Source organism: Sinohyriopsis cumingii, chromosome 8, assembly GCF_028554795.1.
Source record: "Sinohyriopsis cumingii isolate HCF-2022 chromosome 8, ASM2855479v2, whole genome shotgun sequence".
NCBI lineage: Eukaryota > Metazoa > Mollusca > Bivalvia > Unionida > Unionidae > Sinohyriopsis > Sinohyriopsis cumingii.
In genome coordinates, this window is record NC_142968.1 from 35,327,839 (window position 1) to 35,347,955 (window position 20,117).

A 20,117-nucleotide genomic window follows, 5' to 3' on the forward strand; every position below is an offset into this window, starting at 1 on the left:
TGCAGCATTTACAACTATGGTTTTTGTCATTTCTAAATGAGGACAAATTTGTATGTGGAATAAGGTTTAGGTTGTTAACATACAAGGTTTATTATTGGAGTGTAAAGGCTACATCATATGCAGGATTAGATGGCTTGGTAGCATAATGAAGAGCCAATTTCATTCATCTGAGAAAAAAGTGATGGTTAATTTGCCTAAACAAAGAGGATTTCTGAAGGGAAGTTCTAAATATACCCAAAGTCTCTGCTTGTATATTAAATCAAACATCTGGAGGTATAAACAATTACAAGCTGATCCAAATCTGGGTCAAAAGAAATATTCTGGTGTCACATCTTGTATATTGGAAAGTGATCATTGCCATTTTCAGTTGTCTCCTGCTTCCGATGAGAAGTGTATGTGCGTTGTTTGGATTTTTAAGACAGCTTTAGCAATTTTTCAGTCATATGGCTAAGATGTCTTCAGTGTGGCTGTTTATACTGATTCTAGCACTCAGGCATCATGCAGCAGACATGTAGCATGATGTCCCACCCAGTCAAATTATCCTGACACCAGCCCGACCAGTCCTAACACTAACCTCTTAATACCTAGCACCCAGCGAGGTAGCTATTAGTACCATTTTTATAAGTCTTTGGTATGACTCAGCTGGGGTTCAAACCCTTGACCTCCTGCATCTGAGGTGGATGCTATAACCACTAATGATGGCCAGATGTTTGTTGCTCTTTTCATGGGCTGGACTAAGTGGTTTTTTTTTTTTTCCTTTTGCAGCATTAGGTTTCTAAAGTCATACATTGTCAGAGTTGTCCACTTTGTTTTCAGTATGGCTGGCTGCTAGCATGGGTGTTGGTGGTATCAATGTTGTGAATTTGCAGGGCAGTGGGGAGGGCAAAATATGAAGGAGGGGCAGAACCCCTTAATTTCCTCTTAAAAACTGTCTAGCTGGATCAACAAAAAAGGGATTGGGTAAATCTGCCAGAAAATTACAGCCCCAAATTAACTGAGAAAAATCTATTAAAACAAATCAACTATCCTACACTGACATTTCCATTAAATCATTCCTGTCATACTGCACTGATAAAAATAATTTATAAACAACCTGAGGGCATAAATAAGGGCAATTATAAACGAGTTGAGGGCATAAATAAGGGCAGTTATAAGTGATATGATTGAACAACTCAGGGCAGTGTAAAAGGATACATCTTTGTCAATTTAAAAAAAGGAATGTGATTTTGCTCACCATAACATATTGATAAACTCTATTATTACAATTTATGTGGAGAAAAAAATCTTTTCTGAATACTATCTCATCTTAGTGACATAACCAAGCAAATGCCAATTCAATATTACTTTATCACATAATAAATTGTGTGTTTCAGGGCTCAATCCTAGAACCTATCTGGTTTCTCTTGTACATTAATAACCTGCCACTGTATACAAAGAAGACTGAAACTGACATATCAGTATTTGTTAATGATGCAACATTCCACACACTGGGTCAAGACAGCAACACAATCCTAGAACAGCTGCAGCCAGATCTTAATCATATCAGTAAATGGATCAGTAATTGGTGTCAAGATAATGGAATGTATATAAATATTTACCAAGAAGACCACTGCAAGACCTAGGGAAACTAGTTAGGACCCAAAACTTAAGAATATATGAGGTGGTCCAAACCCCAAGGATCATCAGGCCCAGCTGAACAAAGCGGCGCACCATTAAGCCTAGGAAAGTTTAAATAACCATACATAAAAGCGTGAAACCAAACCAAGAACCACCCTACCCAAATCAGACGCAGTAGATAAAGTTTAAATAACGCTACAAACTATCACTAAGCAGTCACTGGTGAGGTACTATCTTTAATAAAAATGGCACAGAATATATCTCCACAAATCCGTCAAGACAACAATTCATTAACCTTTTGGCAAGGGAGTAAAACAATGTATACCCTAGATAAACCAAGGTGCCTTCCTCCTCACTACCACCGGTCATTAAATTAATAAACGTGCATAGCACATATTAAATACATGAAGAGAGAGGCACTTTTCCCTCTCTTCATGAACCCTCCACATCCCAATCACAGCAGCCAACCAGCCAATGAGGCCTCATGTGGCTGTTGAACTTCCAGCATACACATTAGCAGATAGCTAGGCAGATTAGATAGCTAGCGAAATTTCCAACTACTACGAAACTATGACTTACTATAGTTAATCTGTTCTTTAGCAATGCTGATAATCAATGAATAGTGGTCACATGCTGAAGCAGCTGAATGCTAACATACAAGTATTATCCAGCATTGATACTGGAATGCCAGCACCAGCAATGTTACCCCAGGATACCCCAGCTGCTGAGCTGCTTCAGCGCGCGATTTGCAGCATGGTGCGTGCAACCAGCCAGCCACGTGGACAACTTAGCAGTAACTTACTTGATTTAAAACATTGTTTCAAGAGCGTGAATCGACTGGCTTATTAATATTGACTAGCGATTGTACACTATTAAATATAAACCAAGCCTATGCATAATGTCAAACTTGAAACACTCAAGTTTAGTCTGGAATTAGTTCAAAGTAAATGCAGTCAACAAGTCCAAAGCAAATTGCACACTTTGCAAAGTATGCATTTCCAGAAGTGGAAAGGATTCCAAAAACTATTCAACATCAAATCTTGTCCAGCATTTGCACTGCAAGCACATCATCGAACATGGCCTGTTTCTTGCAGATAAAAAAAGAAAAGAATGCTGCGCAGTTAACCTCAACAGCTGCAGCAACTCCTCATACTCTGGCTATTGACGCCACGCTGGACCAAAAGCTGCCATTTGCATCTGATTACCCAAGAACTATTAGTTGGCACAAAGCTATTGCAGAGTTCATGGCAGTAGACGTGTAACCATTTTCCGTTGTTGAAGACGTTGAATTTCGACAACTAATGGCCAAGGCAGAACCACGCTATAAAATTCCATGTTGGAAGTACTTTTCCACAGCTTTAATACCTGATATGCATAAGGCGATACAAAGCAATGTGCATGACTTAGTTTCTGCCCAATCTGACCTCAGTTTGACTTCTGATGTGTCAGCATAGCCTTGTTGAGTCTTACGGCACACTGGCTGACGGAAGACTTTCAGCAGAAACAGGTGATTTTAGCAGCAATGCCTCTCAATGAATCACACAGGAGAATATTTGGCAAGCAAACTGGACAAATTATGCTAGGAATACAACATTCCCAAAACTCATATCCATGTTCTTTTCCATGATGGAGCAGCAAACATGGTTAAAGCAATGCATCTGGCTGAAAATCAACAGCAGCAGCTGTTTTACACGCATGCTGCAGCTCATTGTCAGTGATGGCATTCTGTTGCAACAAGCTGTCAAAGATGTTTTGGCAATCTTGCAATCCAGAGTCAGCAAGTTCTGGCACTCCATCCTGGCACAATAGCAGCTCAAAGGGCAGCAGGAAAAATTTGGCGTTGCCCAAAAGTAACTCGTCCAGGATGTCCAGACACGCTGGAATTCTACATACAATATGTTCATTTCGTTATAGCTAAACTCTGTGACCTGCCTAGCCTAGCAACCCAACAGTGGGTCTTGATTAACAATATTGTGGACAAATAAGTGATAGCCAAATATCAGTATCCGTCATTCTTCCTATGCTGAAAATGCTCCAAATGTACTGGCTCGAGAGCATAAAGTCAAGGTATTCAGACAATGCACTGTGATATGCTGACATCACTGAACACACACTTTGCTAATGTTGCCAGCAACAAGAAGCTTCTCTTGGCCACCATCTTGAATCCACGATTCAAACATTGCCTATTCAGCGAAGAATTACTTGTGACCAGATACGAAGAATGGCTTAGAGCATAATGCATCATAGTTTTATCAGCTACCAAGCAGTAGGAACCCCCGACCAAAAAAAGAACTGAAACTGAAAGAAACACCACTGGACCAACGTCACATCTCTGGGATTTGTTTTCTGTGACGAACCTGTCCATACCGTCAATGAAACAACCCATGTGAATGACGCTGTTGATGTGATGCTTGAACTGTATCTGGCCAGCCCTCTGTTGCCATGAGAAGAAGACATATACAGCTGGTGGAACGCTCACAGGTTTCAGTTCCCCTACTTGGCCAAATTAGCTGGATACTATTGGTCTGCACCAGCTTCATGCATTTCGAGCGAGCAGCTGTTTAGTGGAGCAGACCAGATTTTTTTTCGGATTGTCATGGATCGTTACTTGGTGAGAAAGGAGAAATGTTAGTGCTGCTTAAATACAACCTACCTCAACTAGGCTTTCAGTATTAGCTGCAGCCAGCGTACAGTGATGTCTAACTTTAATCTTAAAGCATACATATTTTTAATTTTAATTATTATTGGGCTATCGTTATTAACATTTTTTAGGTCATTTACTGAAATCTAGTAATGGCGAAATGTATCACTGAACGTAAGTTAAAAGACTAGCTTAACATATTTTCATTCATTTATATCTTGAATTGGCAAACCATAAGTTTTATCAGTGTTAGTTTTAAAGTTTTTCAAGCTTTATGTTTGTGTGATCATTGTTTTCTATAAAGAGCAATGTACTTCTTATCCGGTTTCTGTTTGTTTTTGTATAGAAGTTCAAATTCACTTGACGCATAAACAACCTTGTTTTAACTCACACGGCAAAATACCTGCTTGCATTACACTAATAGTTTTATGTTTCTGAACCAGTCATTGTTATAAAACAAATTAAAACGAAATAATCGGTCTCGTAAACGGTATCGGCAATTTTAATAATCGGCTATACACGTTATCGGCATAATTGGCAAAAAGTGACATTGGTACAGCTTTACATAAAGATCTGACAGCAACCACTTAGGGGGTCATGTTCTGGTGACCACTGTTATTACCATAATAGCTGATTGTATCATACAATCAGATGAAGTCTTGTATCTCCACATTTGGGATACTCAGAAGTGTGGCTGAAGAGCTTCAGTGTGTGCTGAATAATTTGATTCACTTCAGATTTTTAAAAGCTGCATTTCCATTGGCTAATTAAAAGGTCGCCAAAACATAACCCCTAAGCTGTCATTGTCAGATCTTCACTAGGACAGTGGAGATCTGACATTAATCAAACTGGATGCATGGACTACTTCTGCACTATATGGTTCATGCATGCACTACTGCTGCACAGTATGCATGTACACAAACTAATATTAACTGGTTGTTGTTATTGTTGTAAGGTTTAATGCCATTTTCAGCACAAGATAGGCTATATATGGTGGCCAGTATAAATGGTGGAGGTAGAACCTGCGAAAACCCCAGAAAGAACCAACGGCCCACGAGAAGCTACTGGCAAGCTTTCTCACATACTCGCATTGGCCGAACCTGAAACTCAAACCCATGCAGACTGACGTGAGATAGCAATGATCCATAATGGTGAGGGCTTTAGACCACTTGGCCACTCAGGACCCCAATATTAACTGGTAATCATATAATCAAGCTTCAAATGCATGCAGCTAGGATTCTCCTTGATGGCAGTCAAATGGCGTCATCTTCTGAAATACTGATATTTTTATAATGGCTTCATTTTGAGAGAGAGAGAAAAAAAACATCATTGCTCCGGTAGCCTAAGTGGGTTGAGCATCTGCCTCACATGCAGGAGTCCACGGGTTCAAGCCCCGGCCAAGTCATAAAAAAGACATTAAAATGGTACTAGCACCTGCCTTGCAATGGTGCTCAGCATTAAGAGGTTAGTGTTAGGACTGGTCGGCCTGGTGTCAGCATCATGTGACTGGGTGGGATTATATATATCTGCAGCATGATGCCCCAGGACTAGACATCTCTATAAACTGCCACAATGCAGACATTGTAGCAATATGACTGATAAATTGTTAAAGCTACAATAAAAATCCAAATAACACAGAATTTTTTTTATATATTATAGACAAACTTTGGTTTATAAACAGTAAACACTTGCTTAATTTAGATCGTTTTACCTGAATGATAAGCTTGTCCAAACCAGAAATACTACCTCTATGTCTTCTGTAAGAACAGCATGAAACCTATGTTTAAAACTAACAAATTCATGAACTAATGCATTGAAAGAGTCATTTATATAGAGTATACTGGATCCGCCAGTGTTCCCTCCCCCCCAGGTTTTTTACTGTAGGAATTCCAATATGCTATCATTTCAGCCTGCTACACTTGAGACCTTGCTGCTATGCTATAAGCTTGTGCCACTATGTTATTATTTCCTGCTATCCATATAAAATAAATCTTTTAAAAAAACATCCTGTTGCCTAATTCAAAGCCCCATCACTGTCTTTTTGAGAATTTAATTAAGGTAATCCAGGATACTTATTCTCTCATTCAGAAAATATCTTTTGTACCTAGCTTGCCTGTCAGCCAGCGCATGACCTTGATGCATGTTTCATCCTTGCACTGAAAAAGTCACATGACTGGCCAGTACTGATGGAATCTACTGGTTTTGTGTGTGTGTTCATTTCCACTACCAGCTATAAAAAAATAACACATTTAAAGTCATGCAAATTCATGTGAAAGATGGGTACATCATCATAAAAAAATATAAAATTACCCAGCACACAGCTAGCCCATTTTGGCTGAGCTAACAAGATCAGAGATTGGTGATTCTGATTTAAGTAGCTTGAACTCACCAAAGAGAGCTTAACAAATGTGTGTGTGTGTGTGTGATTAGCATTTTTAATGTAGCTTTTAACAATTTCAGTGTGGCAGTTTATACTGATGTCTAGCATTGGGGTGTCATGCTGCAGACTTCAAAAAGTTCAAAACACAGCTGCTCGGATCATACTTAGAGTACCATGATCAGAGCACACCTCCCCGCTGCTCTGTACCCTATACTGGCTATCCATTCGATCCAGAATCAAACACAAAATCTGTTCTCAGTGCTACGTTTCACTGTCGGATTCTAGTCCAACATACCTATCCGATCTCACCCATGTGTACACACCAGCAAGATACTTACGTTCCTCTTCTGACAATCATATACTCATTATTCCCACTATAAAAACAAAGTCATATGGACAGCGTTCTTTTGCATACCAGGGCCCAGCAATGTGGAATGAATTGCCCATTGAACTTAGACACAAAGACACAGTGATCCCATTCAAGAGTGCTCTCAAAACTCACTTATTTTTGACTGCAATAACAAACTTAAAGACCTAATAATGTTTCCTACCTTAAATATTCTCAGCATGTTTTTTATGCTTTCTAATTTCATGGTGTTTGTTTTTGTAATCATATTATTATGTTTTTTATCTTATAGGTGTTGTCTAATATTTAAAGCGCTTAGAGCTTCTAAAGATTAGGCGTTATACAAAGTCCACATTATTAATATTATGTAGCATGATGTCCCACCCAGTCACATTATCCTGACACCAGGATGACCAGTCCTAACACTAACCTCTTAATGATGAGTGCCATGCGAGGCACCTGTTAGTACATGTACCATTTTTGTAAGTCTCTGATATGACTTGGCTGGGGTTCGAACCCACAACCTCCTGCTTCCAAGGCAGACAGTTTGATAAATGAAGGACAGGATTCAACATTGAAAGGAAGACTTCAAATCCTTGGGTTAAAATTGCTGGTCATATTGTAAAGTTCACATACTGCTAAATATGGGTGCAGATCTACATTTACTTAGTTATGAATAGGTGAGATGGTCGGGGTGGGGACAATTACTCAGGCAATATTACAATATCATATTTTTATTTCTTATAGTAGCAACAGTAGTCAAAGTTGTGATTGTTGTCATCATTGTTCATTTTCAGAAAAATATTATGTGGATTGAAAATTGCATCTGCTCTTACATTTACATAGTATAAGTAAGAGAAAGGTAGTTTGATCAGTAAACCTAAGTTAGTGCCTATTAATTTCTCATTTCTCTTTGCTGGCAAGAAAAAGGATCAGATATAATCTTCCAATATTACCTGTTTCGAGAACATGTATAATGTGTTGGACATCAATGAAAATGGTTATCCAGCAGGAACTAAAATTCTTGGAAGCCAGTAATGACATTTGAACGCAAAATACCATATATATTGAACTCATTCGCCACACTTGTAACTATTTTTCCATCTTTTTGGTGCAAAAATTCAAACACATATTGCCAACTGCAAATAAGCAACATTGGCAAGAAACAAGGTGTAATAGACTTCTGTCTGAATATCAACAAAAACCATGGATTTCATATGACATCATACCATGACTAATAGTTAGCACAGACAGTTGAAAAAATAAGCACAGATTGCTGTAGTCAGCTAATTTTTCCAGTCACTGCTATAATTATTTAAGATTCTGAGCTGTATCATTCTGATGCTAAAGCAAATAAACAAATTCTGAAAACTGCACCAGAAATTCTACTAGTGCTACCTTATTAGGACATGTATCCTGAGTCAGGTCAACACATGGATGGACATGTACTTTGATTGCAAACTCAAACACAGTGGGAAACATGAGATTGGCATAAAATTTATCTGATTTTAGAACATAATACTTATGATTTGAATGTGAATTCCAAACATGGTGAAGAACAATTTCATTTTTTATTTCCTTCTGAGGATCTCTGCACGATTCCAAGTGTGTATGTAGTCATGCTTTCTCAGTAATCTCTAAAACTGTAAAATAATGAAAATGTATGCACAGCCCACAAGTTAAACATTCATGTCAAATTAACCTACAGTTAATACAATCATTCTTTGCATTTATAAAATGTGTGTACAATGATAAAATTAATATGCCATGCAAGGCATAATGGAAGATCAGCCAATATTTTGCTAATGAGTTGCAATGACACAAAAAAAGTGTTGTTATTAGTAATTGTTGAAGTAGAGTTGCTACGTTAGTATTGGGGCATTTTCAGCTTTAAGTGTGTCAGCTTTCACATATGAAAAGTATCTACGGATAGACCCCTTATTGTGTGTTCCAACAAACACATGATAAATAGCTTTTATGAATAAGACTGAACTAAAGCCACTTATCTTCACTGCCCTCAGAGCAGCAATGATCATGCGTTACAACAATGGCACTACATTATATGCATGTAACAGCAGAGACATTATCACTGAATACCAGAACCTGGATGTCGGCAACTATACAACATTGCCAGGTGTAGCCATTAGAACACTTTTCATAATTAGATAATCTATGAAATAATCTCATGCTCAGATGGAAATAATCACCTCGTAACAACCTAATTATGGCAGCTGATCTAAAAGCCAGGAGCTTTATGACAGAACTGAGCTTAGATAATATTTAAAAAAAACTACTACATAATATGAAGAAGAAAACAAAAAAAATCTAAATTTCATTCAACTTTTGGGAATTGTAGTCCTTGCAAAACGTTTCTGACCCATAAAGTATTGTGAAACATTTGGGTATGCATAGATAATCAAAGTCAAACTTTCAGATTTTGAAAAGCATCGAGCTTTTTATACAGTGCACTGGAATGCACGTATACATATTCAGACAACTGTGGCTGTTGCCAAAGAAGTTGATGACTCCATGTAAACATTAGCGAACTGAAGACCCACATCCTAGAAGAGGAAATATGCTTTGTGGGAAAACTGTCTGGACTGATAGGATTAGTTTCATGAAGGAGATGCTCTAAGAATAAATAGCAGAAAATACAGCAGCAGATTTAATGGAGGTATATGCCTCCAACCTATAGAAAATGACTTGAAGTTAGTTGATAAATAAAGAACATCTCAATACAATTAACTACAAATGCTTGATTATTACCGTATATAATCGCATATAAGCCAAACAATTTAGGAAAAAATAAAGGCCTGGAAGAAGGGGGATCAGCTTATCCGCAGATCAATGTGTAAACTTGACAGCTTTTAGGTCTTTTTGTTGACTACTGTAATGGCTGTAAATCTTGGGACACGAAACAATAATTTTTTCCATGTCCTAAGACATATGCATGTAAAGAAAAAGTTACTTTCGATGACCCGACAATTATTAAACTGTTATAAAGTACTATGATTTGTGCATATTTTCTGATTTCTCCACCACAAAGTTAAATAAAGGTAAATATAATTCATGGGCCAGTTGAGCTTAATAGGGAGACCATGCTGAACTATAACGTACAGTACTTGCACAATGACAAGCGTGCACAGTGTCACTTAAAAACTTAATTATTCCCAAACATAGATGCAGATTTTACTTTATTCATTGTTTCGAACAAATTGCATTCTTCCAGATAGCATTTCATCTAGTCCTTAATAGCTGTTTCATTTACACTGTATCACGCGCTCACGATTTACTCATTTTCAATGATATAAGCGATCCTGCAAACTGAGGTAATATTTTAAAAAAGTTACGCATGTTTATTTGTACAAGGCACATAACCATCATAATTTACATGTTCACGAAGAGTGGTAATAATAAAGCCTAAAATTCTCACAGAGATCAACTAAGATCAAGATCAATCAATTTTAGTTTTGTGTTTTAGCTGAACAAACATAACTTTCCACACAAGCTTGATGTTTCGGTGTCTCCGATGTTGATAGTCGGCAAATTCGTTTTGTTACAGCAGTACAGGCCAGTTAATCATTAAAACCCTGAAACTGGCTAGTGGTAAGAGGGAATTTTGACAGGTAACTATACCAATACATTGATGTGTAATTGCCTTTTATTCCATTGGTATATATGGTATAAAAATGCCAGGTGTTCACTTGTGTAAGTTTCTTTCATGGGAATAGAGATACAGTATATGGAGTTACAGCATTCGTAGTGATCATTCTTGGGACTGAAATTAATTGTGGACGATTTTATTGTTATGGTTTATTTTTTTGTTGTGGTTTATTTTTTTTAATTTTTGTGTTATTGTAGTGGTAAATAAAATCATTAATTTACGTGAATAATGTTTAACTTAACATTCTATTTAGTTACTTAGTAAAGAAGCAAATTCTTTATAGTAAAAAAATTATTTCGTCACAACAATAATACCATCAAAATCTATCACAATGTACTTCCTGCAGATGCAAAGGACTGTTGTGGCCACAGGTACTTGTATTTTTTAGTTGTTGTTGTTGTGAGATTTAACACCATTTTTCAGCACATGATAGGCTATGCATGGTGGCCAGTATTAATGGTGGAGGAAGAACCCGGGAAAACCCCCCGAAGAATCACCGACCCACGATAAGCTACTGGCAAGCTTTCTCACATACCCACATTAGCCAAATCCTGGACTCGAACCCATACAGACAGAGGTGAAATGGCAGTGATCCTTAACGGAGAGCGCTTTAGACCACTCTGGGCCCCCGTATTTGTTAGTGAAGAAGGAAAACTACTGACAAACACCCAGCCCTATTCCATACTTTTAAAAAAAATCTACACAAGGTGATACACTTCAGTGGTTTGAGATCTGCCCTCTCGCTGATTCTTTGCTAATTTTATTTATTCCTTCAACATCTTCATTCACAGGTTAAATATCTCCACATAAAGAGAAATTCCAATTTATTCCCCATGTACAATTTAAGGAGATATGCTGCCAGGATTTACCCAAATGGGGACCTCCCCCTTCATCACCGAAATAAATGGAGGGGGGTGTAGAAAAAGGAGAGGAGGAGGAACAGGCCATAGTTCAATATTCACCTAACACTTCAACATCTTTTTTTTCCTGCTCCACTTTCTTTGATCTCTACTGAAAAACAAAATCTTTAAAAGCTGTCACATCTTGTTTAATATGCATTAATCATTTAATTATTTATGAGCATAGTGTTCCTTATCTGTGTATGAATAGTGTTTGTGCTTCCTTCTGAAGGGGCATATACATACCATGTAGCCAGCTTGAATATGTAAGGAAACTGATCTTTATGGCTGTACAATTTCCCTGAGCTCAGAAATAACTTTAAGATACATCTGCTCCAAAATAGGATTTTTCACTAACATAAACTTACTTTCATGATTCAGTAGTTTACTGACTACTATGCCAGATTTCTTATCTGTTCCATATTGCTGTATTAGGGTTTTTAGTTCATCAATGCCAGTCTGCTTGTGCAGACAGAGGTAGTCAAATAAATATCTTTACTTCTTAATTTCATTTTTAACATCCTTATTTCAGTTTATTTTAACCCTGATATGGCTATATATGGTTTTGAAGTATATGATATGCAGGGCCAAACTGATTGGTTTTATTGTACATATAGTAAGTACTTCAAGTTTCTGGTCCATTTTTGTTTTGTTTTTGGACAGTGGAGAGACATTATCAAGAAATCTCCACATTTTTCAAACACATGAAAACACATAACAAAAGATCAATAGCCTAAATAATAAAAATAATAATAATAATGAGGACTTTGTATAGTGCCTAATCTTTAGAAGCTCTAAGCGCTTTACAACAACAGACAACACCTATAAGATAAAAAGCATATAATGATATGATTACAAACACAAACACCATGAAATTAGAAAACATAGAAGGAAAAAAACATGCTGAGAATATTTAAGGTAGGAAACATTAGTAGGTCTTTAAGTTTGTTCTTGCAGTCAAAATAAGTGAATTTTGAGAGCACTCTTGAATGGGATCACTGTGTCTTTGTGTCTAAGTTCAGTGGGCAATTCATTCCACATTGCTTGGCCCTGGTATGCAAAAGAACGCTGTCCATACGACTTTGTTTTCATAGTGGGAATAACGAGTATATGATTGTCAGAAGAGGAGCGTAAGTATCCTGCTGGTGTGTACACATGGGTGAGGTCAAATAGGTATGTTGGACTAGAGTTCGATAGTGAAAAGTAGCACAGAGAACAAATTTTGTGTTTGATTCTGGATCAAATGGATAGCCAGTGTAGGGTACAGAGCAGCAGGGAGGTGTGCTCTGATCGTGGTACTCTAAGTATGATCCGAGCAGCTGTGTTTTGAAATTTTTTAAGTTTCTGGAGTAGATATTGAGATGAACCAGACATAATTGAGTTACAATAGTCCAGTCTTGAAAGTGCTAATGAACACACAAGTGTTTTAGTGGCATCAACTGAAAGATATTTGCGAAAGGAGCTGATGCGTCTCAGCTCAAGATATGCAGCCTTGCATACATTCATGACATGTTGGTGCAATGTGACAGTACTGTCCAGAGTAACATCTAGGTTTTGTACTGATTGTGTGAATTTAATGTTGGTGTTGCTGATATTTATTGCTTAGGTAAATGATGTGAATGAGAAAGTCTTTGATGTTCTTATATGATAAACGAAGTATGTGCCCAAACGACAATTTATGGTCAGTGACCAAATGACAATGCTAATTCGGTTTAAATGGCAGTATGATCTTTTTTTCGTTTTGACTTCGCTTAGCTTTTGATTTTCATTGTGTTTGACATGTTTATAATTAAAAGAAAGATTTATACAATCCTATAACATGGGTCAGATATAATTTTAATATCCACAACTTAGAATAGCAGGCCCAATGGACCATCCAGCTTTGGTGGTCCTCCTGAAAATTAGGTGGCCTCAGGCCAGCAGACCCGTAGTAGTGTCAAACCCTGATTCCCCTGCTGGGGCTCCATTTACAAGTCACTCCACCTCATGAACAATTTCTTAACTGTATCAAAAGCTAAAAACTCTGTGTATGTGAAGTACATGACGTATCAATGGGGAACAGTGTAACTTCTATTCTCTGTAATGCACTGGTTACATATAAGGAGCACCAGGAGTCTCGCTACCAGGCAAAGTGGGCGACTAAGTCGCCAGAAAATGTCAACTTCACATTCATCTGTTTGGAAAGCAAAACCGACTTTGCCCAGTGATTGTTTTAAGAGGTACATTGACTGACCATACTTTTTGAGATGCTCCATCATCTTAGGCAGGTTAGTTCTAGTGTTGCGTTTTAGCGAAACGTATTCATCAAGCCAACTGTAGCTAGGCCTAGTTTTCATATCAATTACGCTGACAAACATACTCTTGCACATTCACAGGCATGTGTTTTGATAGCTGATTTACCATTTACCCTTCCCCTGAGTAAGTCAGCAGCAGTATCACTGCCTGATTTCCACAAGTTATCCCTCGATGATAAAACATACAAACTTGTGTTCTGAAGCTTTAACAGTAGTACGTAAATAGAAATTTGTGTTTTAAGTTTTAAGTTCAGAATAGGTGATCTGGATATTTTAACTGCCTCTTGTACACTATTTCATGATAAAATTAGTTTGAAACTATGAGTAACAGGGAAATGATGATGGATACCACTATGTCTGGGAAGTACCAGTTTATTAGACTGTGTGTTTACGTAAATCATCAGGCAAATGTATTCAGAAAAATATACAATTCACTGAAAGCAAAGTCTAGGTATTATGTTATTTAAGATTTAACAAAACGCAACTATGTCAGTCAGAAGCATATGGGACATGAGAACAGAAAAAGTGTTGTAAGGTCAAAGCTGTTCTCGTATTTGTGAAAATACTGAAAAAGAAGCAAAGGAGAAACTATTTAACCAATGCCTAAAACTACTACAAGTAGGTAGACAAAAAACTAAATCATAAAATTGCAATCCTATCAATGGACCGTTGTAATGAAACAAAGTGAGTGATTACACATTACAAAAACCCCTCCTTCAAAAAATAAATGCACTCACATCTGTGTTGATTCAGTTGGAAAGAAGAGTTTAGTTCACAAACTGACTATAAAAGAGCCATGTCTGGAATTTTGTGCACTTTAGTGTGTTATGTACGAATAATAAGGTAATGTTTTATTAGGAAGAACAGTATGATTTAAGACATTTTTGCATTAGCCCTCATATACATGGTACAGGGATTGTTTCAAACACATTTAGAAATCTCTGAAAGTGCCATTAACACATTAACCCCTGGAGGTTTTTGTCGTTTTCACCTGAAATTTGAGTAGGAAACACATTTTGAAAGCTATTTTTGAATACATCCTAATACATCAACTTCCAGGTGATTTTCCAATAACATAATGCCTAGTTGTGTTAGAAACATCGCTTTTCATTGGATATTTGGCTTGCATATGAGCAAAAGGGTAAAAGTTGGAGTTTTTTTTTTCTTGCTTAATCCTTTACCTCAAAGAAACATAGAGTGTATGTCTTTTTAGCCCTCTGATACACATGTAGCTAAGTTACCCAGTACAGTGTGCTATAAAAAGAACACGTTACCTATTCGACTCCATACACATCGGCCTGCCTGTTAACTGTAAAGCAGTGTAGTGTATGTTACGTTTAACAGCAATTTTAACCACTTTACATTTTTGGTACACATCTATTATGTATGGAAAAATTTAAGAGTAAAGTCTGAATGTTATTGCTGTGTAATTATTTTTCATGAAAGAATTTTTTATGTGCTTTAAAATCTGGACATAACGTATTCACCATCAAGTCAGTGAAGCCGCGATAGTTGCCATTTCTCATACTCAAAATTTACAAGTTCTTTGTCTGCATCTGTATCACTAAGTCATCTGAATTTGATAATTTATAAAAACTAATTGCTACCTACATCAATATCAGAGCCTTTACCTAAGTTATTGAAGCTTTCATAGTTGTGCTTGTAATCGTGAAAAGTACTGAACGAAATCCGCAACCTCCATTTTGGAGAGTGGAGAATATGACGCAGTTAGTTTAAATAGCACATTTCGATCAGAGCATAACCAGCGACCTCATGATCTGTCATTCACAACAATGACTGAGGTATCTAATAGGGGTTTTCCCTGAAGGTGGCGATACGAAAACCTGCAAAAAATGGCCAATATTCACAGCAGGTGTCAAAAGGTGCTTCCATGTGAATGGAGTAAAGGCATCAAAAGGCGCTTCCATGTGAATGGAGTAGAGGCGTCTAAAGGCGCTTCCATGCGAATGGAGCAGAGGCATCCAAATTGCTTCCATGAGGTAAAGGGTTAACGGACCCATAATTTTCGTATTGAGACTACTCTTTATTCCAAATGCCGATTTTATCCTACTTTATGCAAAGGTTCTGTTTGCAGTTCATACCAGTCTGCCTTAGATCTGAGTCCAAAAAGTCTAAAATCCAAACAAAAAATAAAATTCTGACCACAGGCGAATTTTTGGTGGAAAAAAATCATGTCCAAAAAATTAAGTTTTTCCCTCTGTATTTTGTAGTGCAACTAGAAATTCCAGATTATTTGGTATCATTGTAGAGCTACATCTGTCTACCTTTCTATAATACCACCACTTTAGTGTATCATACATGACCTTGATGCTACAGAGCTCGGCAGTAGGCTACTACCTCCTGCTATGTAAACTCATCGCCAGGGGTTAATGTGTTAACAAGGATTTTTTAATTTTTTTACAAATCATCAAGGAATGGCTAAATTTGTAATTTATGTGCAATGTTGATGCACAAGTGATTAAATACGCAAGGAATATTCAAATTTAGTGATGTCATCAAAATGCACCCATTAACACATTAACCACTGGATGATTTTGTCATTTTCACCTGAAATTAAGAGTAGGAAACGCATTTTGAAAGCTATTTCTGAATACATCCTAATGCATTAACTTCCAGGTGATTTTCCAATAACCTAATGCCTAGTTGTGTTAGAAACATTGTTTTTCATTGGCTATTTGGCTCATGCATGAGCAAGTTGGGAGTTCTTTCTTTTTGTGTGCTTAACTGACCTATTATTTTTGTATCGAGACCACTCTTTATTCCAAATGCCCATCTTATCCTACATTTTGCAAAGGTTCATCTGTCTGTTTGCAGTTCATACATGTCTGCCTTAGATCCGAGACTAAAACCCTAACACAAATTCGGATTCCGACCAAGGGCGAATTTTGGGTGGAAAAAAATCGGGTCCAAAATATGAGGTTTTTACCTCTGTAGTGCACCTCCAGATTATTTGGTATCATTGTAGAGTTCCATCTGTCTACCTTTCTATAATACCACCCACTTTAGTGTATCATACATGACTTTGACGCTACAGAGCTCGACAGTAGGCTACTACCTCCTGCCACATAAACTAGTTGCCAGGGTTTTAATGTGTCAATGAGAAAATATGTTTAAAAAAAATAAAGACATTTTTTTAAATTGATAAAGGGAAGGTGATTATGCATTTTTACCAACTTACAATTGCAATAAAATAATCTGGTTACTGTTAAAATTTGTTACAGTGTAGTTTCTATTCTTTTGAGTCATATGACCAAAATAACTCAGATAATTTTCGACTTGAAAATAAAGTATGGCTTAAATCTAATGTTAAATGCAAATATGCATACTGGGAAATAGAGGCTTAATTCAAACAAAAGAACACATTTCTTTCTTCACATCCAATTCTCCCTGTTGGGCTCTAACGTCCTGTTCTGTCCAAAAAGGAGAAGTCACTTCTCCCTAAAACTCAAGTATAGCTTTTGACCCCTGTAGCACCCACTTGTACTGCATAAATAATAATAAGCAAGCTATCCCTTGCCACAATGACTTGGCAAAGCATAGTTAGGCAAGTAATGTAATCAGTACCTGCATAATAATTAAGCCAAGCTAGGGGATTACCAACTTATAAAAGCCCCCAGTACAAGGTTTTCAATGAACTGAGATAATTAGCTTATATTTGAATGCATTTAGTTCAAAGTGTTGGTAGCCAAAACTTGTTTTGACACAGACTGAATATTTTCTGTAATGATGACACACTCAGTACTATCACATTAACTAAGTACAGAACTTAAAGTAACTCCTTTTATTTCTTGATATAAAGAATGGACCAATGCCTCTCCAACATCATTGGTTTTCAACTTTGAGAAACAGTGCAAATTTTGCAGCTTTTTGGAAAAAGACACAACTCCAAGGCTGCTAATTACTTACCTGCAAAGAATATGTTGAAATATAACCTGTACAGATTGTACATTAACCTGAAAGTATACAAAGTCTGCAAAAGAAGACGTGTATGCCCCAACTGCTCAGAAGTCTACAAACTGTGAGTGTTGAAAATTTTGTTAATTCTTAGCCTGTTTACAGCAAAAATGGTTCAATCTCATGCATAATATTTTTAGTACAAGGGACAGTATTGCATCGTATTTCAAATCCCTCAGTACAAAACCTTCCACTTGGTACCTTAAGTTTGTTTAACTGACCCAAATGCAAAACACTCAAAGTATGATCAAATTTATTCTAGATTATTTCCTGAAAATTTTCATACGAATTTCACCTACAGTGTCAATCTCGGTGTCATTTTGAAGTTTTATAAATAAATTGAAAACATGTGACGTATTTTCTCTCAATGACTGTGTCCCATAATAATGGTAAGAACATGCCACTTACAATATTAGTACATGACACACCTTTCCCTGCAGCAAACTGTCTCACAATCACATAATATGTATGACAGACCAAATACTGGGGGGAAAGATGCAAAGTGGACTCACCATCATCTCCAGTCCTGACACAGAACCGAGTATGCTCTGAAACAGGAGACGCCTGATAAGAGAAGCAGCACGGTGGATTCCTGACGAGTCGGTGAAGGTCCAGCTTCACAAAACATTTAACTAAACATAGCGCATGTGTACATCTCGCTGCGATGATTTGACATCATAAGACTTTAACTGCACATAATTTTTCTGCATCCCTATTCTTTGCACATGTTTTACCAGTACTCCATCCAAAGGAGGTATATCGCTGAATTCAACATCTTTTTTTCATCTTTCCTTCGTCTGCTCTGCCACGTAATACGTCACAAATTTATGTGTAGTGTACTGTCCTAAACCTCATCACGAACTATAACCTACCTCTTACGCGGACAATATTTCGTGCTCATCAAAGTCCTCATACATCCTATTCTGTAGCAGCTTTAATGTAATGCGACACAATATTTAATTTCATGAATATGGCCAGTGAGTTTATACAGGTATGAAAATACGTAAATAACTGTTGAAATTATTGCAAATTAGATGGTTTAGGGGTGCATTTCCCTTGTTCATTTATATGAAGCATTCAGTATACCGGAGTGCTATGGTATCGCGGGTTAAAAGTTTGCTCTCCGCCAATAAGGAAATAAAAAAAAATAACTTTCAAGATATAATATGTATATTTGTTGTTCTTTGCTCTGTATTAAAATGCATTTAATTTCTACTTTAAGTCAGATGACTGCGAGAAACTATCGATGCAAAGACGTCATGTAGATTCATGGTTAAGCTAAGGGAGTTATTCTGATACCGAGGTAATACCGGAGGAAAAAAAAAATACTTTTACGACGGCATATGTTTGTCTTAATGTTGGAAACTTGGTGTATATCTTGCACAAGGTGTAAATCACCTTGAAATATGCATTCTACTTCCATGGCACTCGTTCTGCCACGAGCGCCATCCAGCAGAAACGTATCAGAGACAATTAAGAAATGCAATTATAACCACCTGTGACTGAGGGAATAGCGCCAGGATTGTCGTTGACAATGGGCGACCAACATGAGCATGAAAGTACATGTTGGCCTGTTTAAACAATTACCAGTGTTCCAATGAAATGTAATAAATCGTGTACAACAAAATTTTAAAGTCAATACCTTCCAACTGCGAAAGCCATCAGAAAACAACAACCGTCCATACTTCGCATTTTGACTCTTATTTACTACCATGGATGCGATCGCTTGGTTCTTGACAAATACGGTAATCATGTTATGTAACTCTTGCATATCATCACTGGACATAAGACGACAAACTGATTAACCGATTCTTACTGCGATGGCGATTTTAAGAAGATATAGAATATATTTGAAAGCATAATGTACGATCATTATTTGGAAACAAGTGATATTTATGTGTGTAGATTTAAAATGGTGTAATCGTCAACAATCTCGACATTTTCTCGAAATCAAGTGGTGATGCAGAACTAGTACCTTATCCTCGTGTAGTGAATATAACATCAGTAACAGCTTTGAAACGCGAGGCGCGATTTGGATCATTTTGGCAGGCCCCCCTGTGAGCACGGCATTTGGAAATAATCTTGTAAACAAGTTTGATATGATATTAAACTTAAACTTTTCTTCCACAGCTTTAGAATTACTTTCTCTCTGTTGATATATTTTTACAAATTACTAAGGCGCGTCAGTCTAATCGGCCTAAGGCCGACCCTGTATAAGATATATCCACGATAGGTGATGCTATGCAGAAAAAATACAACTTCAAATACCATGATACCATAAAACCAACGAAAACGCAGGAA

The 20,117-nt window shown here is 37.1% G+C and overlaps 1 protein-coding gene across 1 annotated transcript in view; it reads right to left on the bottom strand.

The window, feature by feature from the left end:
• LOC149793285 (uncharacterized) overlaps nt 1-18,606 on the bottom strand; it is a 124,153-nt gene extending 105,547 nt beyond the window's left edge. Inside the window, exon 1 of the mRNA XM_089966343.1 lies at nt 18,329-18,606. The gene's annotated coding sequence lies outside the window, so the exon portion shown is untranslated. The remainder of the gene's footprint in view (nt 1-18,328) is intronic.
• Between the last annotated feature and the right edge of the window lie 1,511 nt (nt 18,607-20,117).